The sequence below is a fragment of the Orcinus orca genome, chromosome 14 (genome assembly GCF_937001465.1).
Source record: "Orcinus orca chromosome 14, mOrcOrc1.1, whole genome shotgun sequence".
In the NCBI taxonomy this organism is placed as follows: Eukaryota; Metazoa; Chordata; class Mammalia; order Artiodactyla; family Delphinidae; genus Orcinus; species Orcinus orca.
This window is the reverse complement of record NC_064572.1, coordinates 64,446,548-64,461,946: the sequence shown is the minus strand read 5'-3', so window position 1 is coordinate 64,461,946 and position 15,399 is coordinate 64,446,548. Positions and strand designations below refer to the sequence as shown.

At 40.0% G+C, this 15,399-nt stretch overlaps 1 protein-coding gene across 18 annotated transcripts in view; it reads right to left on the bottom strand.

The window, feature by feature from the left end:
• The window catches only part of GBF1 (golgi brefeldin A resistant guanine nucleotide exchange factor 1), a 122,183-nt gene that overhangs the window by 65,486 nt on the left and 41,298 nt on the right, over positions 1-15,399 (bottom strand). Inside the window, exon 2 of one of the 18 annotated variants that reach the window (XM_049696817.1) lies at positions 13,391-13,519. The exons of the other annotated variants lie outside the window; for them this stretch is intronic. The gene's annotated coding sequence lies outside the window, so the exon portion shown is untranslated. The remainder of the gene's footprint in view (positions 1-13,390; positions 13,520-15,399) is intronic. 18 annotated transcript variants of the gene reach the window in all.

The following is a 15,399-nucleotide window of genomic DNA, read 5'->3' as shown; positions in this document are numbered from 1 at the left end:
AGTTCCAACCTCTGATTTTATCATCCTGAGGCCCTTGGAATCTAAGAATAGTAGGAAGCACTAAAGTGTCAGGTCCCAATAAGAGCTGCAAATTATCTTCCCAATATAAAAGGGACAAAGTGTGGGGAAAGAGGAACAAGAAAGCAATACTTTTCCTGGGATGGAAGCCCCTACAGACACAGACCTGATTAGTAAATGGAAATTCTAGATAGCCTCTGAATAGAATCCTTTTCTACCTTTCAAATAATTTACAGCTTAATGTCAGCTAAACTTAGTAACTTCTCCCATTTGCCCATGGCAAGGAGATTGTTGGCTGGCTCGCCATGGTCATCACAGGCCCTCTCACAGATCCCTGACATATGATGTGGCCATCAAAATGTCAGCACTTACCTGTTGCCCACACTCTGGACACATGATCCAACTCTCAGGTCAGTAACTGACAACATGAGGAAACAAGACTAGCTTCAGATCTGATTCACGAACAGACACCTAGTAGTTCCCATGTTCTTTTTTTTAAATTTATTTATTTGTTTTTATTTTTGGCTGTGTTGGGTTGTCATTGCTGTGCACCAGCTTTCTCTAGTTGCGGTGTGCGGGCTTCTCATTGAGGTGGCTTCTCTTGTTGTGGAACACAGGCTCTAGGCGCACGGGCTTCAGCAGTTGTGGCACGTGGGCTCAGTAGTTGTGGCTTGCGGGCTCTTGAACGCAGGCTCAGTAGTTGTGTGTGGCACACGGGCTTAGTTGCTCCGCGGCATGTGGGATCTTCCCGGGGCAGGGCTCGAACCCATGTCCCTTGCATTGGTAGGCAGATTCTTAACCACTGCGCCACCAGGAAGCCCCAGTTCCCATGTTCTTGATAATATAACCTAATAATGATAATGATGGTCAACTTGATTACATGAAGAATTATCTAAAGTGACAGTCCCTCTAGAGCAATTACATAAGGGTGAAGAAGCAGCATTAATAAAAAGGAGTATCCAAGCAACAAAACAGCAGTAATTCTGCTGACGAAAAAACTGTGCTCAGAAACCTTCAGCGATTTCCCACTTCTAACTGAATTAAGGAGAATCACAGAATTTTAGAACTATAAGGAAACAAGCACTCATCCAGCCCATTTCCTATCCCATTGTGTGTGTGTATGTGTAAAGAAAGTGAAGTCAAGAGAGATTAAGTCACTTACCCAAGATCATACACAATTATGACAAAGCCCAGTCTATATCTCAAGTATTCAGATTTCCAGTTAGGTCTCTTTTCACTATACCTAGTGGCTTTCCTCAGTTGGCAGTTAAGGCCCTCCATAACATGAATCTTACCTACCTATCACCCTTCTCTCCCACCGGATTCCTTGCTCTTCCCCAAACCCTGGATTGTCCTACCTCCATCCTTCTGGCAGGAATGCTCTTAACCTGTCCAGAACAGTATGTGAAACTCATAAAATGTGGTTATTTTTGTATTCCACAAAGTACCCAAAAGTGTCTGGCATAGAGAAGACATTCAATAAAAATATAGTGAGGGCTTCCCTGGTGGCGCAGTGGTTGAGAGTCTGCCTGCCGATGCAGGGGACACGGGTTCGTGCCCCGGTCCGGGAAGATCCCACATGCCGCGGAGCTGCTGGGCCCGTGAGCTATGGCCGCCGAGACTGCGCGTCCGGAGCCTGTGCTCCGCAACGGGAGAGGCCACAGCAGTGAGAAGCCTGCATAACGCAAAAATATATATATATATAGTGAAATGATTCTTTAGGAGAGAAACAGTTGAAAGGACTTCGACTTCTACAGCTAGGAGACAAATATTGGCTAGAATTAGAAGTAGAGTGGTACCTCTTAATATTATTTCACCAAGGTGACCAAGTTTAAAAGCTAACACTTCCTTAGGCATGTGGAACCAAGAATGCAAACTCATAGAGAAAAGGAAGTCTTAACACCAGAGTTGGAAGGAAACTAGTGAACACAGGACAGTTCCATCATCTTACACGTGAAAGAAAATGAAGCACAGAAAGTTAAAGTTACTTGCCCAAGTTCATGGAGATTTAGAATGTAATAGCTCACTTTGAGATTCTGATGAGATACCAATCTTTTCCCCAGAAAAGTGTGTGTGTGTGTGCGTGCACACACACACAAGTCTGCATATAATTTCAGGAGTTCTGTTAATCTCCTGAATCCCATTCCTAGACCCCAGATCAGAATGTCTGATCTCAATCCTTCTTGAATCAACTTCTTGTATAAAACTTTATAAATTTACTAACAACCACATAAGGTAGAACTTTCTCTTATACCTAATTCTAATTTGAAGATTATGTTCCTGAATTCTAATATTCCAAGATCTGGAAGTCCTTTCTTCATTATATTTTACCCTTCTCTGAATATTTTTTCATATATATATATATATATATATATATATATATATATATATATATATATATTTCTTAGATGCTGCAACTAGAACCACAAATGATATTCAAGGTGTTGGCATGCTAAAATTTTGTTTTTAAAATCCTGCAGGATGAGGCCCACCATTGTAAGGACCACTTTGGCTATGGAGCAAATAAGAAGCCAATGTATTCAGAAAGCAGTCTACATTCCCTTTCTGGGTCAGAATACAGACTACAAAAGGTCAATGAATCTTAAATATAGTTTAGATTTCCCCCTAAGTATATACTGGCTTAAACTTAAGTCTCATGTACCATTTTTCTGTTTGAATACATTTTTATAGTTATTATTCCTATTAGAACTCAATTTTATGTGAAGATGGAAACCTCACTATATGCTTTCTAAAGACAGTAGCTTTGGAATCAAAAAGACCTAGATTCAAATTTCAGCTCTGGTGCAACCATGGCAAACTTCTCTAAGCCTCAGTTTCCACATCTGTAAAATGGAGATTTTAAAAACCTTCCCTTGGACTTCCCTAGTGGCGTAGTGGTTAAGAATCCGCCTGCCAATGCAGGGGACGTGGGTTCAAGCCCTGATCTGGGAAGATCCCACATGCCACGGAGCAAGTAAGCCCGTGCGCCACAACTACTGCGCCTGCGCTCTAGAGCCTGTGAGCCACAACTACTCAGCCCATGCACCTAGAGCCCGTGCTCCACAAGAGAAGCCACTGCAATGAGAAGCCCTCACACCACAAAGATGAGTACCCCCGCTCGCCACAACTAGAGAAAGCCCATGTGCAGCAACAAAGACCAACGCAGCCAAAAATAAATACAATTTAAAATAAAAATAAATAAAAACCTTACCTCATAGGCTCAGTTTGAGAATTAAATGAAATAATGTATATAAAGCATTCAGATAATAATAGCTAAGAAAATTTTTGAAAAAACTAGGTCCTGAAAGGGTACTCACCCTGCCTATTAAAATGTATCATAATGGGCTTCCCTGGTGGCGCAGTGGTTGAGAGTCCGCCTGCCAATGCAGGGGACACGGGTTCATGCCCCGGTCCGGGAAGTTCCCACATGCCCCGGAGCGGCTGGGCCCGTGAGCCATGGCCGCTGGGCCTGCGCGTCCGGAGCCTGTGCTCCGCAACGGGAGAGGCCAAAACGGGGAGAGGCCCGCGTACCGGAAAAAAAAAAAAACGAAACAAAACTGTATTAGGGGCTTCCCTGGCGGTCCAGTGGTTAGGGCTCCGCACTTTCACTGCTGAGGGCGCAGGTTCAATCCCCGGTGGGGGAACTAATATCCCACCAGCCGTGCCGTGCAGCCAAAAAAAAAAAAAAAAAAAAATGTATCATAAACAACAATACATTACTGACAGAATTCCGAGTACTTGGTAGAGAGTTGGATTAAATGATCATTAGGGTCCTCTACAGTTTTAATGCCACACCTTAGCCTGGGGAATGCTGCGGCTGCACAGTGTGAGCTGCCTGAATATATGACAGGAGGCGGCTTAGCGACACCACAACAATGGTGTCCGTTCTCACTCAAGTATAGCAACGTTCATATGGAAACATCCTGCGTTATTCTGAAGTAATACAGTCATCAAGACTATCTAAGACCTCAGGGGAGCTATGTAAGGCTTTTCTAGGAGAAATCTGTACAGATATCAGTCATTTTATACCAGGGTCATTTATGGTCAATTGATTTTTTTTAAAATGAGACTTTATTTTTAAGAGCAGTTTTAGGTTTGCAGCAAAACTGAGAAGGAAGTCGAGAGTTCCCATATATCCCCTGCCCTGCTCATTCAGAGCCTCCCCCACAATCAACATCCCCCACCAGATTGGTGCATTTGTTACAACTGATGAAACTGCAATGACACATCATTATCAACCAAAGTCCATGTTTTACATTAGGGTTCACTCTTGGTGTTGTACCTTCTATGAGTTATGACAAATGTATAATGACATGTATCCACCATTATAGTAACATAGAGTAGTTTCACTGCCCTTAAAATCGTCTGTGCAGCACGTATTACTCATCCCTTCCTCCTCCCTAACTCCTGGCAATTCCTGATCATTTTACTATCTCCATAGATTTGTATGGTCAATTGATTTTTTTAAAAAATAATTTTATTTATTTATTTTTGGCTGCATTGGGTCTTTATTGCTGCACATGGGCTTTCTCTAGTTGTGGCGAGTGGGGGCTACTCTTCATTGTGGTGCGCGGGCTTCTCATTGTGGTGGCTTCTCTTGTTGTGAAGCACTGGCTCTAAGCACGCAGGCTTCAGTAGTTGTGGCTCACAGGCTCTAGAGCGCAGGCTCAGTAGTTGCGGCACACAGGCTTAGTTGCTCCGCGGCATGTGCGATCTTCCCGGACCAGGGCTCAAACCCGTGTCCCCTGCATTGGCAGGCGGATTCTTAACCACTGCGCCACCAGGGAAGCGCTGGTCAATTGATTTTGACAAGGATGCCAAGACCATTCAATGGGTAAAGAACAGTCTTTTTAACAAATGATGCTGGGACAACTAGATATCCACATGCAAAAGAATGAAGTTGGACCCCTACCTTATACCATATACAAAAATTAACTCAAAATGGATCAAAGACCTAAATGTAAAAGCTAAAATTATAAAACTCTTAGAAGAAAACACAGGTGTAATTTTTACACCAGGATTTCTCAACCTCAATACTAATAATAGTCTGAGCCAGATAATTCTTTGCTGTGGAAGGCTATTCTGTGCATTGTAGGATGTTAAGTAGCATCTACCCACCAGATACAAGTAGCATACTTCCCTCCCCAGTGTTGACAACCAAAAATGCCTCAAGATATTGCCCAATTTCCGCTGGGAGGCAAAACTGCCTGGTTGAGAATCACTATTTTAGACTAAATGATCCTCCTTATCCTCTTCCTTTCCAAAATTACCAATGTCTATGTCATGATTACCTGAATGGTTATTTGCTTAATGGATGAACTCCAAGAACTCTTCAGAAAAGTCATTTAATACTCTATAATCTATCATGTTGGGATGATCTCAGGACCCTGCCTAAGTGCCAACAGCTCCATTTTGAAAAGTTCTTAGTCCAACTCCTTCCATTAAAAGATCACATATCATATGATGATTTTTTTTTTGGTATGGCACTTTTTGGGTAAAAGCTTTATTGAGATACAATTCACATGCCATATAAATTCACCCCTTTAAAGTGTACAATTCAGTTTATTTTTTTTTAGTATATTCAGAGCTGTGCAATAAAGTACAATGATTTTTGAAAACACTGGTCCTTTTATATTTTAAACCTTTGTCCCAACCACCTACTCAGCATATCTATCAGGGAACTAAAACCAAAACCAAAGCAAAACAACAGGCTAGTCACCTTGACATTGTCTCCTCAAAACATAGAAAACAGTAATGTCTCTCATTAGCAATCAATGACTTAGTCACATATATATAGTAAAACAAGCTATTAAAGAAGCAAACTAAATTTTAGAACTTTGCTTGAAATTTACTGTCACTGCTGTAAAGGAATTAGGAAAAAACAAGCCACTCCTAAACAAAAGCCCTGTACCCAAACCCCAAACATTCCTTTTTTTCCTGCTTCCTGAATTCCAGTGTAATCAGCTAAAATGAATATAATTCACAGACCAGTAAGTGCTAGTAACACTAGAAAGTAATTAGTACAGGTATTGTAATTAGCAGGTATTGTAAGACTGGAATCCTTTTCACTATCAATTCAACTTGTTTTGATTCAGGTTCTGCACTCTTGTACAAGACAACCAACCTACATGACAGAAAGGTCAAGGTTTCACTTTAGAGCCTTTGTTTCACTGCTCAGTAAAAACACAATACCACTTCGACCTTAACATTTTTTTAGCTCTTGAATAATGCTTGCCCTGCTGCTGTCACTGTCTAATCCAGAGACTGGCTGGCAAGAGGAAATGGCTCTGGAAGACACAGCTGTTATACAGACCAGTTACCATCTTCCAAGTGTGAGAGCCACTTCCAGCATCTTCTTTGACCAGTTTGCTCAAATCAAAATTTCAGATCTAATCTGAAGCCAGTTAAAGGAGCTGTGGCTTCTGAGACCAAAGCCATTTTTTGTTTTGCGGTACACGGGCCTCTCACTGCTGTGGCCTCTCCCGTTGCGGAGCACAGGCTCCGGACGCGCAGACTCAGCGGCCATGGCTCACGGGCCCAGTCGCTCCGCGGCACGTGGGATCTTCCCGGACCGGGGCACGAACCCGTGTCCCCTGCATCAGCAGGCGGACTCTCAACCACTGTGCCACCAGGGAAGCCCACCAAAGCCATTTTGTTGAAGAATAATATCAAGGGAACTGTTCATGCAGTCAGAAAAGAAGCGAGATGCAAGATACTCCAGAAATACTCTGCCTAATCTTCCCCTACCTTCCAGAAGATCTCAAGTCCCTTGCAAAGTCACATGAAAATACATAATCCATCTGACTCACCGTTGCTCATTTTTCTCCTTGTTTATTCACTGACTGTACCCATGTAGATGATGTGGAAGTTTAGTCCACCTTCCTTTCAATGAATGTCACCATATTTAATATCATATTTTAATGATAAAACAACCCTTTAGTCATTGTGTACTACATACCAGGTACTGTGATAAACACTTTAGTTACATTATCTTATTTTTAATTTTCACAATGACCTTATGAGAAGAGTTTCATAACTATCCCCATTTTTTACACTTATTGTCTAAAATTAACATACAGTAAATACTTTTTTTGGTGTACTGTCCTATGTGTCTTTAACATACAAACAGAGTCATGTAATCACCACCACAGTGAGGACACAGAACACCTTCACCACCTCAAATATTCCCTCTACCACCTTTCTTTATAGTTGCACCATCTCCCCACCTCTAAACTTGACAATCATAATCTGTTCCCTGTCTCCATAGTTTTGCCTTTTCCAGAATATCATATAACTGGTATCGTTTACTCAGAATAACAGCTTTGAGATCCATCCAAGTTCTTGTGTGTATCAATAGTTTAATTCTTCTAATTGCTGAGTAGTAGTCCATACTGCCTCATTTTTATAGATAAGGCAGCTCAGGAAAGTTAAGTAACCTGCTGAAGGTCACCAATGTGAGGCCAATATTCAAACCCAGGTCTGTGTAGTTCTAGAACCCATACCGTTAACCATTATGCTATACTGCCCCCTATTAGCTTAGACTCTCAGAAGAGCATGCCATGATCCTGATTTAAACATGAAGGGCTCTTCTGGAACAACAGAATAAATGAGAATCATATTTACCAAAATGGAAGCTGAGAATAGTTTGTCAAGACTTCTAGCAATGATTCTGAAGCTCTTAAGGGAGCATGATATAGAGGAAAGAGCAGGAGCTATCATCAGGGAAACAGGCCTAGGTTTAAAATCCCAGTTCTGCCTCTTACTAAGTATGTGAACTTCTACAAGTTCTTCACTTTTTAGAACCTCAGTTTCCTCTTCTATAAAATGAGGATAATATTATGTTGAAATATTCTTGGAAGGACTAAATGAGATGATATATGACACACAGTAATATTACTGCCACCTGTATTGAACAGAGCCAATAAAGCTATGCCAAACAAATACCTACTAAATACAAAAGTCAGTATTTATTAAGCTCTGAAAGATGTAGAAGGCATGGCCCCTGACTACAATGAACACATATTCTAGCTAAAGAGACAAACACTTTCCTAAAAATAGAATAGATGCTATTATATAATATGATGTTAAATTGTGTGGCTGGATCTATAAATAAAATACAGAGATAAACTCAATTTAATTTTAGCCAATAGCTTCAAGTTTCTAATTTTTAAAAAAAATCAGAATCAAGACTCAGGTGTGGAATCTATCTGTCTTCCGGTCTAGAAAATCCCCTAGGCATTGGTAAGGGCAAAGTCTTTACTAGTCAACATATAGTACCGGTTCCAGATCTCTCATTCCAGGTATCTGCATCAATTTCAAAGTGGTAAGTATTTGTCCTAATAATTTTTGACACCTGAGAGGAAGAAAAATACAGAAGGGCCTGAGTTCTGTGACACTTGGTGAGTGACTATTTAATAAAATTTTGGGGTTCTTTAGGAGAACAGGGTATGCTTCAAAAGGGTTATTTAACTAAAGTCTGAAAGAGTCAAATTCTCTGCCCAAAGGAATTTTGTAAGATCATTTCCTTCCATCTTGCCTCTGTTTGGTCTTGGTGGGAAAATATATAAATAAACAGGCATAGGAAAGGACAGTAAAAAAAGAGGTGAATAACCTGTAATGGTGGAAAGACTACTAGAATCTACCTACAAGAGCCATTCTACTTTCTTCTGGTGCTTTCTATAAATCTTCCCTCAACTGATGTTTACTATGTGATTCTTTGCCAGTATAGCAATAACTCTGAAAGTCAGCCCAGGTTTTTAGGCTTTTAAATTAAGCATGAAAATAAAACATATATAAAATTAAACTCTCCAAATCCTTATTTCACAATTTGTCCTGGGAGCAAAAACCTAGTAACAGCTCCATAGCAAAGCGTCTTACCAAGGCTCTGTCACAGTTACTTAGCAACACATTCCCCACATGGCAAGTCTGTACATCTATTCTGCTAGCTTAGTGCTTTGGACTTGGAGAAAATAGTTAAAATAGTTAAAAAAAATTTTTTTTAAGTACACACAGAAGTCGTTTTTAGTGGGAACAAAATCTCACTTGAGGATCAAACAGAACCAAGGGGTTCATTTTTCCAGTCCTGCCTCAACTAAAGTTTTATGCTTATAACTTGCCTAAGCTCTGCAATTTCTTATCATCCTAAGAAACAGAACCATCACTAGGCCTGGATTTCCACCAGACTTTCAGGCTGAATCTCTTCTCTTATCCCTAACACCTTACAAAAAGAGAGAAGTCAAATCTCTAGCCAGTGTTCTAAAAACAAATAGTTAAGGTTAAAACAAAACAAAACACACACAGAAGAAAACTGCCAGGCAAAACCACACCCTTTTTTCTTATATAAATCAATGGGGCAATTTTCTCATAAGAAACAATGGATATAGAATCAGGAGACCCAAGTTCTAGCTTTCCCCACTAATAAGCTGTGTGACCTTGGTCAAATCACAACTGCTCTGTGCTTTAGTTTCTTCTTCTGTAAAATGAGAAGGCTGGAGCAAAATGAGGAATCACAAACTGAAGGCCAGGTAAAACATTTGGGCTGGTCCATAAATATGTTTTGTTTGGTGTGTGCTACAAGTTTTATTTTTTATAGCAATGAATGAATTTAATAAGCATAACTGAAACCACATTTTGAAATCACATGTTATCATCTACTACTTAAGAATACAACTAAATATTTAACTAATTATACAATAAATATTTAAAAGAACAGACTAGGGGCTTCCCTGGTGGCGAAGTGGTTAAGAATCCACCTGCCAATGCAGGGGACACGGGTTCGAGCCCTGGTCCGGGAAGATCCCACATGCCGTGAAGCAACTAAGCCCGTGTGCTACAACTACTGAGCCTGTGCTCTAGAGCCCGCGAGCCGCAACTACTGAGCCCATGTGCCACAACTACTGAAGCCCACGCGCCTAGAGCCCGTGCTCTGCAACAAGAGAAGCCACCGCAGTGAGAAGCCTGCACACTGCAACGAAGAGTAGCCCCCGCTCGCCACTAGAGAAAGCCCGCACGCAGCAACGACGACCCAATGCAGCCAAAAATGAATAAATTTTTTTTAAAAAAGAATAGACTAGACAAATGAACATTTACAATAACAAACAGTTATTTGACTGAATATACTGTTAAGGGCCTGGTGACAGTATAGCTAAAAGAACTGCCTTTTTTCTAGTCTATTCTGGATTCCTTTCCTCCCTATTCTATTACTCCTCTGCTAAGGGGACCAGGTTCTGAACCATAAAATTTCTTTAACATTTATTATGAAAAATTTCAAAATTATGTAAAAGTAAACAGACTAGTGTAATGAACTCCCATGTACTCCAAATCTAGCCTCAATAATTAGCACCTCAGGGCTAATCTTTTTTCATTATCCCTTCCGCCTCCCCTATTATCTTGAAGCAAATCCTGTACATCATATAGTTTCATTCATCTTGATCATAACCATAATATCATTATCATCACATCTAAAAGAGCAATACTGCTTTAGTATCAAAGTTTTAGTGTTCAATTTGCAACTATTCAATTTCTATAATCCTCATAAACTTCTGTTACGTTTGTTTGTATGAATCAGAACCCAAGTAAGACTCATATATCATAACTGTTTGTTATGTGCAGTAAAAACAGAACTGAACTTCTTTAGATGGGGTAAACTTTCAGTTTGCTACAGTCCACAATGCTCCCTATTCTCATACTCATTTAAGTTACCTGCTAGGCCCTTGAAGTTTTTTGAGTTTGGGTCTCTGGAAGAGACCATTAGACCATTAAACATTAGCAGAGACATAAAACAAATGAGTGGAACTTCATGCTTAAAACTGAAAAAACCAAGAAGTAGCAATATAAGCTTGTTTTTTGTAATATTTATTTATTTATTTGGCTGAGCCGGGTCTTAGTTGCAGCATGCGGGATCTAGTTCCCTGACCAGAGATCAAATCCAGGCCCCCTGCACTGGGAGCGCAGAGTCTTAACCACTGGACCACCAGGGAAGTCCCTAAGCTTGTTACTTAGAAATGTTGACGTATACTCCATAAGAATCTGCTAAAAGAGATGAAAGGAGTTGCCTCCTGGGAGTAGCACATGATGGAGAAGAATTGGTATTGGGGATTACTATTCCACATCCTCATGCCTACCTCACAGGATTGTTGTGAGTCTTAATTGAGATATATTTATTATCTTCATATATATTAATATATAAAATGTAACATATTTAATATGAGTAAAGTTTTAAATCAAAATAGGACACTCAAGCAATATTCATTTTCAAGAATTATTGAAAATTTTAAGAGATACAAAAATCTCAGCATCATTCATTTGGAACTAAATGGCTGTTATGCAATTATATAACAATCTGAAGCAGTTCACCTGCAAAGCAACCCAACTGGACAATGGAAAGACAAAGGGAAACTGTAAAGTGAGACTACCTCAAAATACATGGAAGCAAAGATTATGTGTACTTTCTTTTTAAAATTACACTCTGTGATATTCCAACATCAAAATTTTCATTACAAATAAAGGGTAATGACATTCATATAGAATAGGATCCCTCTGAAAGTATTTCCAACCTTGTATGAGAGGACAATGGACCTAAAGAAGCTGAGTACTTTACAGATATCAGAGATCGTTCGATCCACTTTTCTAATTTTAGAGAAAAAAATGAGGGCCCAGAGAGAATGCTAGGAACTAGACCTTAGAAAAGGTTCTAAGAGTCTGGGCCTTTAACTATCTGTAGAGACCAGTGAGAATGATTGGGCACGGCAGTCTATAATAGAGGTAAAAAAGGACCTTGCTCAGTGGTGTGGAGAATGACACATGCTGGGTTACCAGCTCCCCTTTCACATGGTCAATCTGTCCTCAGCATGGTGCCATGGCAAAGAGATACAGGGCCTTTCACTGTTTAGAATTCCACTTTCTTTGGAAGCTGGATATGATGTCTAGTCAAACAAATCCCCAAACCCACACTTTTCACTTAGTCATCTCACTCTAAGAGAAACAAGAAAACAAGGCAGAGCTGAACAGTATCAGCACTTCTTATTTTTCTAAGAGGTGAAAACAGTAACATTTTCTTCAAAAATCCTAATGCCTCCTCTTCATGGCCAAACAGTAAATAACTTGGAGAAGACAATAAAAGTCACCTAATTCCTATTTCAAAGCACAAAGTTAAACCTTAGGTTATTTATAGGTCTGTTGTCAGCCTTGTCCTCACCTCCCCTCCTTACTCCTTGGATTGCCTGCTCTCCACACAGGGAGGCTCCCATGCACACTCTGAGTCAAAGGCTCTCACAGGACCTCTCATTTCTACACTTCAAATGCAAATAAATTAGTTGATGGCCAAGAACCTCTCTGTAAGGATCAAAAATACCACTACCAACCTAGGTTTCAAATAGCCCACAATAATTGGGGAAAAAAAGACACTGGAAATAAATATGAAAAGATAAAAAAGCATTATCCAGATATAAAAGGAGGTGATACAAATCCAAATGGATACTAACCAATTTCTGTCAAATAAGTGGCCAAGACATAAGAATAGATAATTCACATAGGAAAAACTTCTAACAGTAAAACACTTGAGAAAATGCTAGTAATTAAAGAAATGTGAAACAAATTATAAAGGTATCATCTGTCAACTAAATTAGCAAAAATAAAAAGAAGTGAGAAAACTCAAAATAGGATAGCACAGCCATAAAATTCAGTCATTCTACTAATGGGACTATTATTTCACAAAGATAATTAGAAAGGAAAACAATTTTATCAGTACAAAGATGATTAAAGTTGCACTACATACAACAAATTAAAAATTTTAAAAGAATAGTTAACCTATGACATCGTAATTCAATGTATTTTTACAGTAACATTAAAAATGATACATAGGTGAATGCATGGAAACTTCTATATTAAATTATGCTAAATGAATAAAAGGAACAAAAATAATATGGCATATTGATTAAACAATTTAAATTATGTGTATATAATAAGGATTAGAGAAGGTCAGAGAGTTAGGTATAGAGTGATTTTAAGGTGAAAACGTTTTTTGTTCTTGTTTGCCTGCTTTGTTACTTTTGTTTATGATCTTCCATAGAGTTAAAACACAATTTTGGATCCTCTCTGGTTCTATATACCCTACGTCAAAAAAAGCATCCAGTACATTTTCCCAGGTATGAATTTTCTACTAGGCCAGTCAACAGCAACAGGAATATGAGGCCAGATTCATTCACAGCTTCAGGCTGTTCCTAGGAAGCCAAAGATGCTCTGGAATTTTTGAGAAAGTAAGCTAATTCTCCATTTTACACACACACCCACCCCCGCCAAGAGCTGAACAAGTTCAATTTCACAACAGAGGTTATCTGTTATCAGGTATAGTGTTTGGTGCAGGAAACTCTACCAAGGTTGGGGAAAATGTCAATGTAACAGCATGGCTTGCATGGTCATCAAACAGGCAGGACAGTATCGCTGGTTAGCTTCAAGATCAGCCTGTGCATTCTTCATCACTGTGACTATAGATCTGCTTGTCCTAGAAAGGTGAAGAATAGCAAATCACTCTTCAGGCTCTTTTCTGACTACTATACGAAGGACCAGATGAACCCATCAAGTAAAAGACGAGTAATTTAGTTTTTAAATATCTCCCACGTGCAAGGCCTTTATCTCCATTTCAGAGTTCTGGATAGATTCTAAGAAGAGCTCACATCATTATGTATCTCAGTCTAGAAGATCCACAGTGGTCCCATAACTCTGGTCACTCCAGTCTATATGCAACAAATTTTACAGGATCAGTGGTAAATGGGTTGAGGAAGCACAAAGGATTACCTGAATACAACTGAGGGGCTCTCATGAGGAGAGGGCTCCTTGGACCAGTTGCCACAGATGTTTCTCTTAAAAGAAAGAGAGAAGACAGGGCTTCCCTGGTAGCACAGTGGTTGAGAGTCCACCTGCCAATGCAGGGGACACGGGTTTGTGCCCCGGTCCAGGAAGATCCCACATGCTGCGGAGCGGCTGGGACCGTGAGCCATGGCCGCTGGGCCTGCGCATCCGGAGCCTGTGCTCCACAACAGGAGAGGCCACAACAGTGAGAGGCCCGCGTACCGCAAAAAAAAAAAAAAAAGAAAAGAGAGAAGACAGAGGGAAGAGAGGAAGGAAGCAGCAGGAGAGGGATGGATCATGCTTACCGGTTTGCTTTAGAAAAAGAGAGGGTTTTTATTAATGCTTAAGGCTGAGATGGTAATGGGAGAGAAAGATTCACATGCTGAAGCACATATATTCCACATATATATTTGCCATATACACCCTGGATAATTTAGAGACAGGAAAGTTTGAGAAAAGACAGAAAGAGAGGGCTGAGTAGGAAGAACACAATTTTTCAGGGGGAAAAAAATTAGTATTTAAGTCCAAGTAAACTTCTGAAATTTTCCAATTAAATTCTTGTGTAGCTAGCCTCCAAGATGACCCCCAATGACAATGATTACATACTTTTGTGCAATCCTCTCCCAGATCATGTCAGGGTTGGTCTGGGTGATCAATATTATATGACAGAAGTTCTGAGACTAGGTAAGAAACATTAGTGTGGCTTCTGCTCTCTCTCGGATCATTTGCTTAGGGGTAAGCCAGCTGCCATGTTGCTAGCCATCCTACGGAAAGGGCCACATTGTGAGAAACTGAGGCCTCTGGACAACAGCCTGCGAGAAACTGGGGCACCTTACCAATAACCACATGAGTAAGCTTCGATATGGATCCTCCAGCCCAGCCAAACCTTCAAATGACTGCAGCTCTGGCTGATCATCTTGAGAGATCCTAAGCCAGAACCACTAGCTAAGCGGCTCCCAAAGTCCTGACCCTCAGAAACTATTGTGAAATAAAAAAAATTTAAGCTGCTTAAGTTTCAGGGTAATTTGCTACATAGCAATAGATAACATGATAACATAACATCAAACTAAACAAGTTTGATGGGGAACTGTACCATATTGTAATAATATCATGATTCCATCTACTGAGTGAGAAAAAGAATCATCATCAAATTAAAAGTGGTGTGCTGCCCAAGACACTATTAAAAGCTAAATAAGGCTAAAAATGGGACTCCATTGGAGAGAATGAATTGTCCTTCTTTTCCAACATTAATCTAAGGATTGTCACAAAGAGGCCCCATCAGAAGAGTCCAACACAGTTTCTTCCCACTAGTCATATTATCTATCCTACAGCCATAGACACGGAGTTAATGAAGGGTAGGTTTCACGTACAAGCCACTGTGAGGGTGTCATCCCATATAGAGGAGTCAAAGTTAAAATTGAGGCAGCAAACTTATCCCCAGAGATATATGCCTGGTACTAAGTTGAGATTCATAAGATTCTCCCTGAGTTTTCCTTACCGCTAAATGCTGGGATAACTGATGCTCACTGAATG